The following is a 13,156-nucleotide window of genomic DNA, read 5'->3' on the forward strand; positions in this document are numbered from 1 at the left end:
GCAGAGCGATGGAGAAGGGATGGTAGAGGAGGAAAATAACTAGTAGTAAGGAGAAGGGATGAGAGAAGAGGAAGAGAACTAGTAGTAAGGAGAAGGGATGATAGAGGAGGAAAATAACTAGTAGTAAGGAGAAGGGGTGGTCTAGTGGAGAGATAGAGATGAGAAGGCAGGAGCAGCGAGAGCAATCTTCCCGCTTTCTCATCTTCATTTGTTAATGGAAGGTGACACTAATGAGTGGGAATGCTTCTGCATGGGTCAGCGTGGCTGGATCTTGTGCGCGTGTCTTCCCGTCTGTGGTCGGAGACCTACTGTTCATATTGAATGCAGAGATATGTAACCACTACTGTTTCAATTGTTGTTGTTGGCTGTAGGAAGTGTGAGTCTATTTGAGTCCCAGAGATATTGAACGCTTCAGTAGATCCAAACCTCAGAAATGTGTCCGTCTTTGAAATGTAGTGAAATGCATTATTAATATGTGCAAAATTACAACTATTGATATTTATGAGCATCTGGATTATTAGTAACAATTGTGACCCTCTTGACATGCCAAATTAAACAAAGGGTTTGTTGTTGTAGGAGGATTATTTATGAAAATCAAAAGCAACAGAGGGAGAAACATTCACACTGTATCTCTCTCTCTCTCCTGACCCGGAGTTACATAAAACAGTGGAGAGGAGGAGGGGGGCAGCATGGGGCTAGTCCACTAATCTAATCTCCCCAGTCATTCCTCGCCACTGGGCCACACTTATCGATTCTCCTCATTGTCCAAAAAAAGTGTATGCAGGAGAAAACACTGTGGTGCTGCTGCTGATTGCATAACCTCTGCAAGATTTCACTGCTGCTGATGTTCCTCTACCGCTGCAGAGGCAGTCCGTCAGCACTCAGCAGGGGAGGCTTGGATCCTCTGTGTTCACTCTGCAAAACAATATCGACATGAAGAGTCTGACTAAGGCTGAAGCTGTCATATGGTCGAGAGGGTATTCTACACAAAAGAAGCCCACTTAACTTTCCCACTTTCTCACGTTGTCCCTCCAGAGCACATGAGCCAAATATTAAGCACAATATTTCAGGTTTCCTGTAGTTTCTTCAAACCTGTTGTACAGTTGGCACAGAACATGCTCTCAAAGTGAACAGCCTAAGAGGCCAACGTCACACCTTCTTTAAATGATTTTTGATTGGTTGTTGGTCTGAGCAGGCTTTAGCAGGCTGGTGTGTATGTGTGTGTGTTTTATGGCAGAGAACAGGGAGGGAAGGCAGGGCTTCCTGCTTATCAGATAAAGCGTGGGAGAAAAATATGCAGTGGTTTTTTTTCTTCTTCCCAGAGCGTAGGACTGCTATACTGTGGCCTCCATTACCAAGACATCCAGTCCCCTCCCTCACTCGGTCACTCACAAACCAAACATGCTTAACCCCCCTCACCCCTCCATTCCTTAGAATCCGCTCTGAACTCCCCAAGAGCGCGAGGGTTTCCAGACCCTGGGTGCCCCACCATACCCTGTCCCCTCCTCTAACCTCCTCTTTTCCCCCTCCAATTATTCCTGCATTTTCCCCTGGCATGTCTCCACACAGGGACCTCTGTGCAGCTGGCCGGGAGGCACAGGGAGCCAAAGGTCGAGGGAGCTGAATAGAGCACAGGACAAAGACCTGGTTACATTGTAATGGGCTGGCTGGGAGACCTCTGTCTCTGGGAGGGAGAGCACCTCAGAACAGGAACACAGAGACCAGAGATAATTCTTTAGAGGGGGAAAAAACCTGACTAACTGACTCGTGTTTTGATGTGGTTTAGCTAAATATGAGGCGATACAGTGTAGCTAAGGATGATGTTATAGCCTAATTCCTAGGCTGCCTGTTATACGGAATACTTTTTACAGTTCAATATTATGAAATAATTGTATGCAATATTAATTACAGTGATACCATTGCATATGTTTGAGTTTTCATTTTAAAACGTGGTAATCAGGTTGATACATTTAATGATAATGTCATTATTTCATAGCTTGTATTTACAGTTTGGAGTGTATGGTTTTCAGTAAATATCTAAGTGAAAAAAGAGCTCCAGTAATATAATTTCTCTGTTTAATCCGGATTATGCAATTTGCCAGAATGATTGTCCTCTGACCTAGCCCATGGTCACTGTGTGGTGTGCTGTGAGCTGCCCTTTCCCCCTGAGCACTAAAAACTGATACATACTCATTGTGAGCCAGATGTACTAAGCTTTTACATCCCTGCAAAGTTACTGCAAAGGTACCTGAAAAAAATACACTTTCATGCTCTGGCTCTGATATTCAATTGAGCTGTGTAATCTTTGCAGTGGCAGAACATCTCAATAAATCTGGTACTTCAGACAACAGTCCACACATGCTCCATCTGTGTTCAGGTATCAGTGTCTCAGGCGCTCTCTCAGCCCGGCTCTGTATGCCATTGTCATTGGCTCAATGTCGAACCAGTTGAGTGTTTAAACATCATGCCCAATGCATGTGGCTCTGCGATTAGCTTCCCCAGGGTCCTAAGACCTGGTGGAATTACCCTATATTTTCACTATCTCACTAGTACTGATTTATGAAAATCTCTTATTTCTTTATTTCTGAGATGACTCTTTTTGTAAGGGTGGTGAGGGGGTAATCTGATCTAGTTCTGGCCGTTTGCTGAGGAGGAGAAGTTATTTATCAGTATGTGCCTGTGCCCTACGGTGTGGGCCGTGTCATGCATGTGCAGTAAGCAGCCTGAGAGGCTGTGACGTGCTGTAAAATGAGTCAATCTGTGTCCACGGATATCTGGTCAACACCTCATGGCAATCGGAATATTTTAACCTACTGTAATGATTACATTTGACTGTGTGGTTATTAGATGGGACTATTGATATTAGTGTTGTCATGACTACCATAACCCAGTTTGCCCCAGAGTCATGTACAGTATATAGAGAGTTGGGCCAATGCGGATTCTGACTGAACGTTCTGAGAGTGCCACTTTTTCCTCCATAGCCGTTGCTAAGCAATAATTGACACTTCCACCTTGTGCTGTTTATTTCTGATAGTTTTCAAAGCCTATGAAGATGTCCAGTGAAAGCAGATATGCAATGTGCTGACACCACAACACAGTACCGACTTGGAAACACATTATTCGTAATGATATGAAATAAAAACATTTGTTCAAGTCACATCCTCATTTGCTTGTTTACAGATCATTTCAAAGGGAATTGTCGGAGGCGATCTCTTATTGTTGCATCCAATGATGTGTATACATCCTCGATGGCTGATGCTATTTAATGGCTAATGAAGCCACCGGCCGCAATATTGCTACTCCTCAGAAGGAGCAGTCCTCCATAGGAATGAATGGATTTCTACAGTATTTCAATAAAATGTTTCAAGGACAAAATGCCATGTATTTATGTATTTCTTTGATATAGTGGGGACAGTATCATTAGTATCAACAAATGTATGTTCAGTTCACATAATATAATTTAAAAGTATGCATTAAGATGAGGAAGGACGCTTTTTTCATGAGTATGATCTTATTTCTATTACAGTATATTGGATGACTGTCATTCATATTCCATTCACCCAGTTCAATGTAACATGGATAGGTTTAGAATGAAAGTTTACAACGTAGGTGCACACAGGTCAAGAGAAACATTTGAGGTGACATTCAATATCGCCTTGCACACTCTTGCCTACATCTAGCTGATATAGGGTGTAATCATTAGTCCAACAGTTGCAAACGAGAGTTTCTATTGGACAAATTCAGGTACAGTGCAGTTACAAATTCAGGTACAGTTACATAAGTAAGTATTCTGACCCTTTGCTCGGAGACTTGAAATTGAGTTCAGGTGCATCCTGTTTCCATTGATCATCCTTGAAAAGTTTCTACAACTTGTTTAGAGTCCACCTGTGGTAAAATCAATTGATTGGACGTCTATATAAGGTCCCACAGTTGACAGTGCATGTCAGAGTAAAAACCAAGCCATGTGGTCAAACTAATCGTCCGTAGAGCTCCAAGACAGGATTTTGTCGAGGTACAGATTTGGCGTGGGGTACCAAAAACTTTCTGCAGCACTGAAGGTCCCCAAGAACACAGTGGCCTCCATCATTCTTAAATGGAAGAAGTTTGGAACCACCAAGAGTCTTCCTAGAGCCGGCCGTCAGGCAAAACTGAGCAATCGGGGGAGAAGGGTCTTGGTCAGGGGGGTGACCAAGAACCCAATGGTCACTCTGACAGAGCTCTAGAGTTCCTCTGTGGAGAAGGGAGAACCTTCTAACCATCTCTGCAGCACTCCCCCAATCAGACCTTGGCCAGACTTAAGTCACTCCTCAGTAAAAGGCACATGACAGCCTGCTTGGAGTTTGCCAAAAGGCACCTAAAGACTCTCAGACCATGAGAAACAAGATTGGAAGAGTTCCAGTGTTGTGTTGGATAGTCCTAGCTAGTTAGTTGACATAGCATCCCGCTGTTTGAGCAGGGTGTTTGATTAGGCTAAACTAGCGAGCTGCATTTGAAAACTAAGTAGGTGAAACAAAGTGAAAAAAAACAACCAAAATCTCTCTCTTTCTTGCTTCTCCTTCATTTTGGAAGAATTTCTTTTAATTTCTTCAAAACTCTTCAACTATTGTCTTTCTCTCTCTTTGAATCAACTACTCACCACATTTTATGCACTGCAGTGCTAGCTAGATAGCTGTAGCTTATGCTTTCAGTACTAGATTCATTCTCTGATCATTTGATTGGGTGGTCAACATGTCAGTTCATGGTGCAAGAGCTCTGATATGTTGGAGGACGTCCTCCGGAAGTTGTCATAATTACTGTTTAAGTCTATGGAAGGGGGTGAGAACCATGGGTCTCCTAGGTTTTGTATTGAAGTCATTGTACCCAGAGGAGGACGGAAGCTAGCTGTCCTCCGGCTAGACCATGGTGCTACCCTACATAGTGCTGTTGAGCTACTGTAGACCTTCATTGCAAAATAGTGTATTTTAAATACATTTTTATTGACGTGATTATATTTAATCTAAAAAGGATCGTTTTAAATGTTTTACATAAAAAATTTAAAAATTCACTGAGGATGGTCCTCCCCTTCCTCCTCTGAGTAGGCTCCACTGATCGCAAGTGTAAGCTGTCATGGAAATTGTTCCGGGAGGAAAGGGGACAGTGCGAGTCATAGGATGCAGATGGCCTTATGTATTTCCAAAACTTTAGTTTAGCAGGCTAACCACCTTGCAAGCTGAATTGTAACATTAAATTCCTAAAGTATTTACTTGTAAGTTGGCTGATGTTATTAAAACCAGTAGTAGTGAGTGCAAATGAGTTATACATTTGAAGTTATTTCTGTTGGAGTGTCATGTTCTGACCTTAGTTCCTTTTTTTATGTCTTTGTGTTAGGTTGGTTAGGGCGTGAGTTGGGGTGGGTAGTCCATGTTCTTTTTTCTATGTTGTTATATTTCTATGTGTTTGGCCTAGTATGGTTCTCAATCAGAGATGTCGGTCGTTGTCTCCGATTGAGAATCATACTTAGGTAGCCTGTTTTCCACATTTTGGTTGTGGGTGTTTGTTTTCTGTTTAGTGTATGTCACCTCGCAGAACTGTTTTGTTTCTTCCATTCACTTCGTTATTTTGTTTTGTGTGTTCAGTTAATAAATTAACATGGACACTTACTACGCTGCGCATTGGTCCGATATTTCATACTCGTCGTCAGACGACGAAGAGATCTGTTACAATAAGCTGGCTTGCTGGGTCCTCAAATGTTTTTTTTCCAGCATGATTTCTGCATTCTGATCAGTTTTATGTGATAACTTGAAAATACAAAAGTATGGTGTAACTTTGCATTGGGATTTTTGATGCGTATTATATTGCAAATCCATATGTTACATGTGGTTATGTTTATGCTACCTAACCTGTAAGTCATTTAGCAGAAGCACTTATACAGAGTGACTTACAGTTAGTGCATTCATCTTAAAATAGCTAGGTGCGAGAAGGGGTGCTGTGGGATTATTTAAGATACTCTTTGGAAAGGTAGGGTTTCAGATGTTTTCAGAAGATGGGCAGGGACTTTAATGTCTTAGCTTCAGTAGCAAGCTGGTTCCACCATTGGGGTGCCAGGACAGAGAAGAGCTTTGACTGGGCTAAGCGGGAGCTGCCCTCCCATAGGGGTGGGAGAACCAAGAGACCAGAGGTGGCAGAACGGGGTACTCGGGTGGGGTGTAGGATTTGAGCATAGCCTGAAGGTAGGGCGGGGCAGTTCCTCTTGCTTCTCCATAGACAAGTACCATGATCTTGTAATGCATGCGAGCTTCGACTGAAAGCCAGTTGAGTGTGCGGAGGAGCGGGTAAACATAGGAGAACTTGGGAAGATTGAACACCAGGCGGGCTGCGGCGTTACAGATATGTTTCTGTGTGAGCTGCAACGCTTTGTGAGTGAGGTAGGGTCGTACTCTACAGATATTGTAGAACATGAATCTGCAGGAGGGAGTCACTGTTTGCAGAGAATGACAGGGTTTTGTCCAGGGTCGTGCCAAGGTTCTTTGCACTCTGTGAGGGGGACACCGTGGAGTTGTCAACTGTGATGGAGAGGTCTTGTAGCGGGCAGGCCTTCCCCGGGAGGAAGAGCAGCACTGTCTTGTCGAGGTTGAGCTTGAGGTGGTGGGCCGAGATCCAAGTTGAGATATCTGCCAGGCATGCAGAGATGCTTGCCGCCCCCTGGGTGCCAGGGGAGTAGTTGAGTGTCATCCGCATAGCAATGATAGGAGAGACCATGTCAGGATATGATGGAGCGGAGTGATTAGGTGTATAGAGAGAAGAGGAGAGGGCCTAGAACCGAGCCCTGTGGGACAGCAGTAGTAAGAGTACATGGTGCAGACACAGATCCTCTCCACGTTACTTGGTAGGAGCGGCCTGTCAGGTAGGATGCAATCCAAGAGTGTGCAAAGCCTGAGATGCTGAGCCCTGAGAGGAGGATCTGATGGTTCATGGTGTCGAAGGCAGCGGATAGATCTAGGATGATGAGAACAGAGGAGAGAAAGTACGCTCTGGCAGTGTGGAGAGCCTCCGCAACAGAGAGGAAAGCAGTCTCGGTTGAGTGACTCGTCTTGAAGCCTGACTAGTTAGGCTCAAGAAGATCATTCTGAGAGAGATAGTGAGAGAGTTGGTCAGAGACCGCAATCTCAAGTGTTTTGGAAAGAAAATAAATACACGATATCTGTTGTTTTTTATGTGAGAGCTGTTGCGTGTTGGTTTCTTGAGGAGGGGAGCGACTCTAGACATTTTGAAGTCAGAGGGGATGCAGCCAGTGGTCAGGAATGAGTTGATGAGGGAAGTGAGAAATGGGAGAAGGACTCCAGAGATAGTCTGGAGAAGGAGCGAGGGGATGGGGTTGAATGGGCAGGCTGTTGGGCAGCCGGACCTCACTAGTTGCAGGATTTCATCAAGGGAGATGGGAGAAAGGGGTCAAAGCATAGGGTAGTTCTGTGGGAGTGGGACCAGTGGACTCAATAGGATGATTGAATGAGGAGCTGATGCCTTCAACCTTCTTTTCAAAGTGGTTGACAAAGTTGAGACGATTAAGGTGGGAGGCGGAGGTGGAAAAGAGTTTTCTAGCAGAAGCTTGAAATTTAGTGAAAGAAAGTGGCTTATACAGAGGAAGATAAGGTGGAGAGGAGGAAGTGACAGGATGATAGGTTCACCCACACCACGCCTCACAAAGACACGGCAGTTGGAAACGAAAATCTCAAATTTGGACTCCAGACCAAAGGACAGATTTCCACCGGTCTAATGTCCATTGCTCGTGTTTCTTGGCCCAAGCAAGTCTCTTCTTCTTAGTGGTTTCTATTCGACCATGAAGGCCTGATTCACACAGTCTCCTCTGAACAGTTGATGTTGAGATGTGTCTGTTACTTGAACTCCGTGAACCATTTATTTGGGCTACAATTTCTGAGGCTGGTAACTCTAATGAACTTATCCTCTGCAGCAGAGGTAACTCAGGGTCTTCCATTCCTGTGGCGGTCCTCATGAGTGCCAGTTTCATCGTAGCACTTGATGGTTTTTGCGATTGCACTTGAAGAAACTTTCAAAGTTCTTGAAATGTTAAGTATTGATTGACCTTAATGTCTTAAAGTAATGATGGACTGTCGTTTCTCTTTGCATATTTGAGCTGTTCTTGCCATAATATGGACATTTACCAAATGGGTCTATCTTCTGTATACCCCCCTATCTTGTCAGCGAGAAGTGCAGCGGTCTAAGGTACTGCATTTCAGTGCTAGAGGCATTACTACAGACACCCTGGATTGAATCCAGGCTGTATCACAACCGGCTGTAAATGGGAGTCCCATAGGGCGGCGCACAATTGGCGCAGCGTCGTCCGGGTTTGGCCGGTGTAGGCTGACATTGTAAATAAGAATTTGTTCTTAAATGATTTCCCTAGTTAAATAAAAACACAACTGATTGGCTCAAATGCATTAAGATGGAAAAATGAACTTTTAAGAAGGCACACCTGTTAATTGAAATGCATTCCAGGTTACTACCTTTTGAAGCTGATTGAGAGAATGCAAGAGTGTGCAAAGCTATTATAAAGGCAAAGGGGGGCTATTTGAAGAATTTCAAATATAAAACATTTTGATTTGTTTAACACTTTTTTGGTTACTACATGATTGCATTTGTGTTATTTCATAGTTTCAATGTCTTCACTATTATTCTACAATTAGTAAAAATAAAGAAAAACCCTTGAATGGGTAGGTGTTCTAAAACTTTGGACCAGTAGTGTATAAGAGAACAGGACTGCCCCGGTGGAGCACACTTCAGACCTGTATTTTATGCATCTAGGTTTGACTGTGACCTCTCCAGCTTGCTGTTAAAGAATTATTAATTTAAGATTGACTTCATGTGTCCCTGGTGGTAATTTCCCCAACAATTAATTTTTGTGGAGATTCAACACCATGACTTGGAAAGGACCTCCAGGGACACGAGAAGTCAATATTAACCTTTTCACAGGTGACAACAAACGGGTGTGATCATTCTACAGTGGTTCCTGCATCGTACACTCAAACCGGTGTGATTAGAATGCTTATTTAGAACGTCCAGTTTCAGGTGACGCAACAGTCAGCATTTAAGTTAGCCACGCTTTTCTTTCACAGAAACATTTTATAGGAACGCACACATGTCCAAAGTTATTATTTGTAAGGAAATCAACAAGGATGGCAATGCGAGCGCCACCCAGAAAATGTGCCAATTCGCACCAGACAGTGCAAATGTCTGCGTACTTGATCTGTAGAAACGTTGGTGGAGTGCGTGGACTCTCCTCAAAGAGGAGAAACTGTCTGCAACTTTGAAATGGGCTACTTCTTTGTGAATCAATGAGGAGGCAGAACACACCTCAATTCAAACTGTTGTTTGAAAATTAAACTTATTAGAATATAATTTGAAATTGACAAGTTGAAACATAGCCTATAGATAATTAGCAGGCAGCGCGTGTTAACTGTCCTGTTGCGTAACTATCACATTTTGTAAGAGTGAGTCCATTCTGACATCACGTGCATTAAACAACTATCGCTGGGGTGAGACCGTTAGAGATATCTGGAACTCAGGTGTGAAAAGGTTAAATTAATCATCTTTATTATCAGCTTGCTGGAGAGGTTCCAACCAACTCAATGCACCATAGTACACATGTCGGTCAGGAGCTCCACCGGGGCAGTCCCGTTAGTTATCTTATATACTGCTTACACAGACAAGTTATATTTGCATGATTTAGCTTATTCATTATTCTTAATTATTTCATCATTAACATTTGCATGTGACCAACCAATACCTCACAAGGCTTCTTCTCACCAAGCTGAGAACTTGAAACTGAGATATCCCTCAGTTACTAATAGTGAGGATTCCTCCCAGGCACAATCTATCAGTCACTTGCATGAACCCAGTCGATTTGGTTATTAGAAAAGCACAAACATAACATTTCCCATCACAATGGGTTGTTGCCAAGGGGTGGGGAGCGTCTGTAAAGCCTACAGGGAGAGGAGTGAACAGGTATAGAAAACAAACACACTATCAAGGCACAAGGCGAGACCCAAATGCAGACACAGGAGGCAGATGGTTGGAGTCTTACAATGTATATTAATCCAAAGGGGTAGGCAAGAGAATGGTCGTGGACAGGCAAAAAGGTAAAAACCGGATCAGAGTCCAGGAGGTACAGAGTGGCAGACAGGCTCGTGGTCAAGGGAGGCAGAATGGTCAGGCAGGCAGGTACAAAGTCCAGAAACAGGCAAGGGTCAAAACCGGGAGGACTAGAAAAAGGAAAATACAAAAAGCAGGAGAACAGGAAAACCGCTGGTTGACTTGGAAACATACAAGATGAACTTGCACAGAGAGACAGGAAACACAGGGATAAATACACTGGGGAAAATAAGCGACACCTGGAGGGGGTGGAGACAATCATAAGGACAGGTGAAACAGATCAGGGCGTGACACACATCGTTTACAAAGCTACAAAATAGCAAAATGAGATCATCTGCAAACAACTAGGTAAGATACTCAAGTGATAGAGTGGTGTGGAGCCTTCCTCTCTTTCCTTACGCTAATAACTCAGCAGAACAACTTGGCAGAACTGTCTTTGTTTCGGCGACGAGACTGCCGCTGATACGACCGCCGCTGACAGCTGCCTCTGAAAGAACGGGACTGAAGTACTTACACTAATTGCTAATTGCCTAGCAGAGGTGAAGAGCACACCTCCCAGTACTAATTGCTGATTGCCAAGGAGAGGAGAACCCATTCCAATCATGATGGGTTGCACTGTGTTGGAGGCTCTGGCAGACTGCTGAAGGGCACTATGACTTGATGGTTGACTTTGAGCACCAGTCAGTGCTGCTTCTGCTCCTGCACCTGAACAGCATGTGGCCAAGGTGAATGGAGAGGGGGAGAGGAACGCAATGAATCACCTCATCATGTCAGGATCAGGAGCCACATCAGCGTATTCACTCAAGTGTTATGAATATGGAAAGAAAATCTCATCACATCATTTAATTTGATGTGGTTATTGATTAGGCCAGTGTTACTTTAACCACATTCTTATGCTCAAATTAAAGTGAATTGTAAATACACTGTAGTAGACACTACACTTTTCATTATCTGACTGAAACACTCATTCCAGGCTAATCCGGTGTATTTTTATTCCACCACCAATTTTCACTGGAAATGAGAGCAAATTGATGAAGCGGCACATGGAAAGTAGGTCATGAAAGGAGTTAATAAAGAGAGATTGTTATCAGTAGGATGAGATGGGGTAATAAAGATCTAAACCCAACAAGTGGATCAGACTGACAATCCTGAGAAAATAATCTGTGATAATTAAATCTCTTATAAAGCGAGAGAGGGAATGAACAGAACTGATATGACTGGAGGCTTGTCATTCACAACAACAGCATGGAAACCTGTGCAAGATAGCAGACAGAAACGTTACCTCTGTCAGAGCAGAGAGATTAGGGGCTATGGCCCTCGGTGGAAAGCTGCCTGCTATGATTTGTGAAGCCATAAGGGATGTGTGTGTGTGTGTGTGTGTGTAATTGCCAGGAGTTTCTGTGCTGCCAGAGGTTGTAAGGTTCCCAGGTAATTGTTCGCTGAAATAAACAATGCCAGATTTGTGTGTGTTCTTGAGCCCTGGAGGAAGTCTCACCTCTGCCTCCACCTGTACTGTCTCACTGTGATCACATCATCTCTTGTGTGTAGTATGTACTGTACCAAGGTCCTTCCCACCACCTGCTCCACTAGCCAGAATGGCATCAGTGCATATGATTATTATGGCTGTATTTATTTGGCTATATTTGTTTGTACTGGCTAGGATTATATTAGTAGTTAGAAAAAATGTTGCTGCCATCCTGGGTTATGTCTCCCTTGAAAATCCTTAGAAAAATGGTTATTTTATCTCAATTGGGATCACCTGTATTTATAAGGGACAAATAAATAAAATATAAGGTTTCTGTTACTTTTCATTGTTTAAATATTCACTTAAATCTACCCAGCTACTGTCTCTGATAAAAATGTTAAGTTGTTATAATTATTTTAGATTGATGTAATATACAGTATGGAGGGGTCACAACATTGTTGCATTTTGGAATGTACAGATAGGTGTTGCATTGGTGTCTATACTCTTAGAAAAAGGGTTCCAAAGGGGTTCTTCGGCTGTCTCCATAGGAGAACCCGTTTTGGTTTCAGGTAGAACTCTTTTGGCTTCCATGTAGAACCTTTTAGGGAAAGTGTTCTACATGGAACCCAATAGTGTCTTACATGGAACAAAAAATGGTTATTCAAAGGGTAATCCTGTGGGGACACCCAAGAACCCTTTTAGGTTCAAGATAGCACCTTTTTTTCTAAGAGTGTACAGATATAGGATCTTAATTAGATTACTCATTTGTTGCTGAGAAGTTTCCTGCACAGCAGGCTTCTAAAGCTTGTAATGTCCACTTTAAAATGTCAGAACGCCCTAAGGAAAAATGTATCAACCCCTACAAAAAAATGCCCATTAATTATAATTCACATAATAATTCACATTTCCTGTTGCTGCTGGATTAAGTTTCCACGTTAGCTAACTGTCTCAAATTAAGATCCTACATCTGTATGGACAGAAGGTACATCCCCCAGAGCGTCCCTTATTATTCTCTCTCCATACCTTACTGTTCTGTCCTCCTTTCTCTCCCTCTGTCCTGCTGTCTGAGACATTGCCATTGTTTCAGTGATCTCACTGCCATACATCATGTGCTAAATATAGCTCCCTGAGCGAAAGAACGAGAGAGCCAATGAATGGAGGGAGGAAGTAAAACACTGGGCTCTTCCCTTTTGACAGTTTTTCTCTCTTTCTTCCCCTCAATGTGTTCTTTTGTCTTTCCATCCACAAGTTGCCAGCTAGTTGAATGTTATAGACAGGTGCTGGGAGATGTGACCTAGGCATTATAGAGGTGAAACGCCAGACAGTGTTGCTTTCCCCCTCCTAATCTCCGAGTCATAGCGTGCCTCACTTTACCGGCTGTGTGGTAAATATGATCCTACACACATAGCCAAGGTGGGATTTGATACCCCTAAACAAATTTCATTCAGTCTAAACACTATTAACAGATCTTGAATGCACATTGAATGTTTAACAGGGAATGGTGTGTGTGCTTTGGCAGGATATCCTGTTCATGTGTCTGACGGG

At 43.2% G+C, this 13,156-nt stretch overlaps 1 protein-coding gene across 5 annotated transcripts in view; it reads left to right on the plus strand.

Moving 5' to 3' along the window:
• Positions 1 to 13,156, plus strand: part of LOC112230985 (mediator of RNA polymerase II transcription subunit 13-like) — a 118,353-nt gene that overhangs the window by 15,110 nt on the left and 90,087 nt on the right. The window lies entirely within an intron of this gene.

Source organism: Oncorhynchus tshawytscha, linkage group LG33 (assembly GCF_018296145.1).
Source record: "Oncorhynchus tshawytscha isolate Ot180627B linkage group LG33, Otsh_v2.0, whole genome shotgun sequence".
Taxonomy (NCBI): domain Eukaryota; kingdom Metazoa; phylum Chordata; class Actinopteri; order Salmoniformes; family Salmonidae; genus Oncorhynchus; species Oncorhynchus tshawytscha.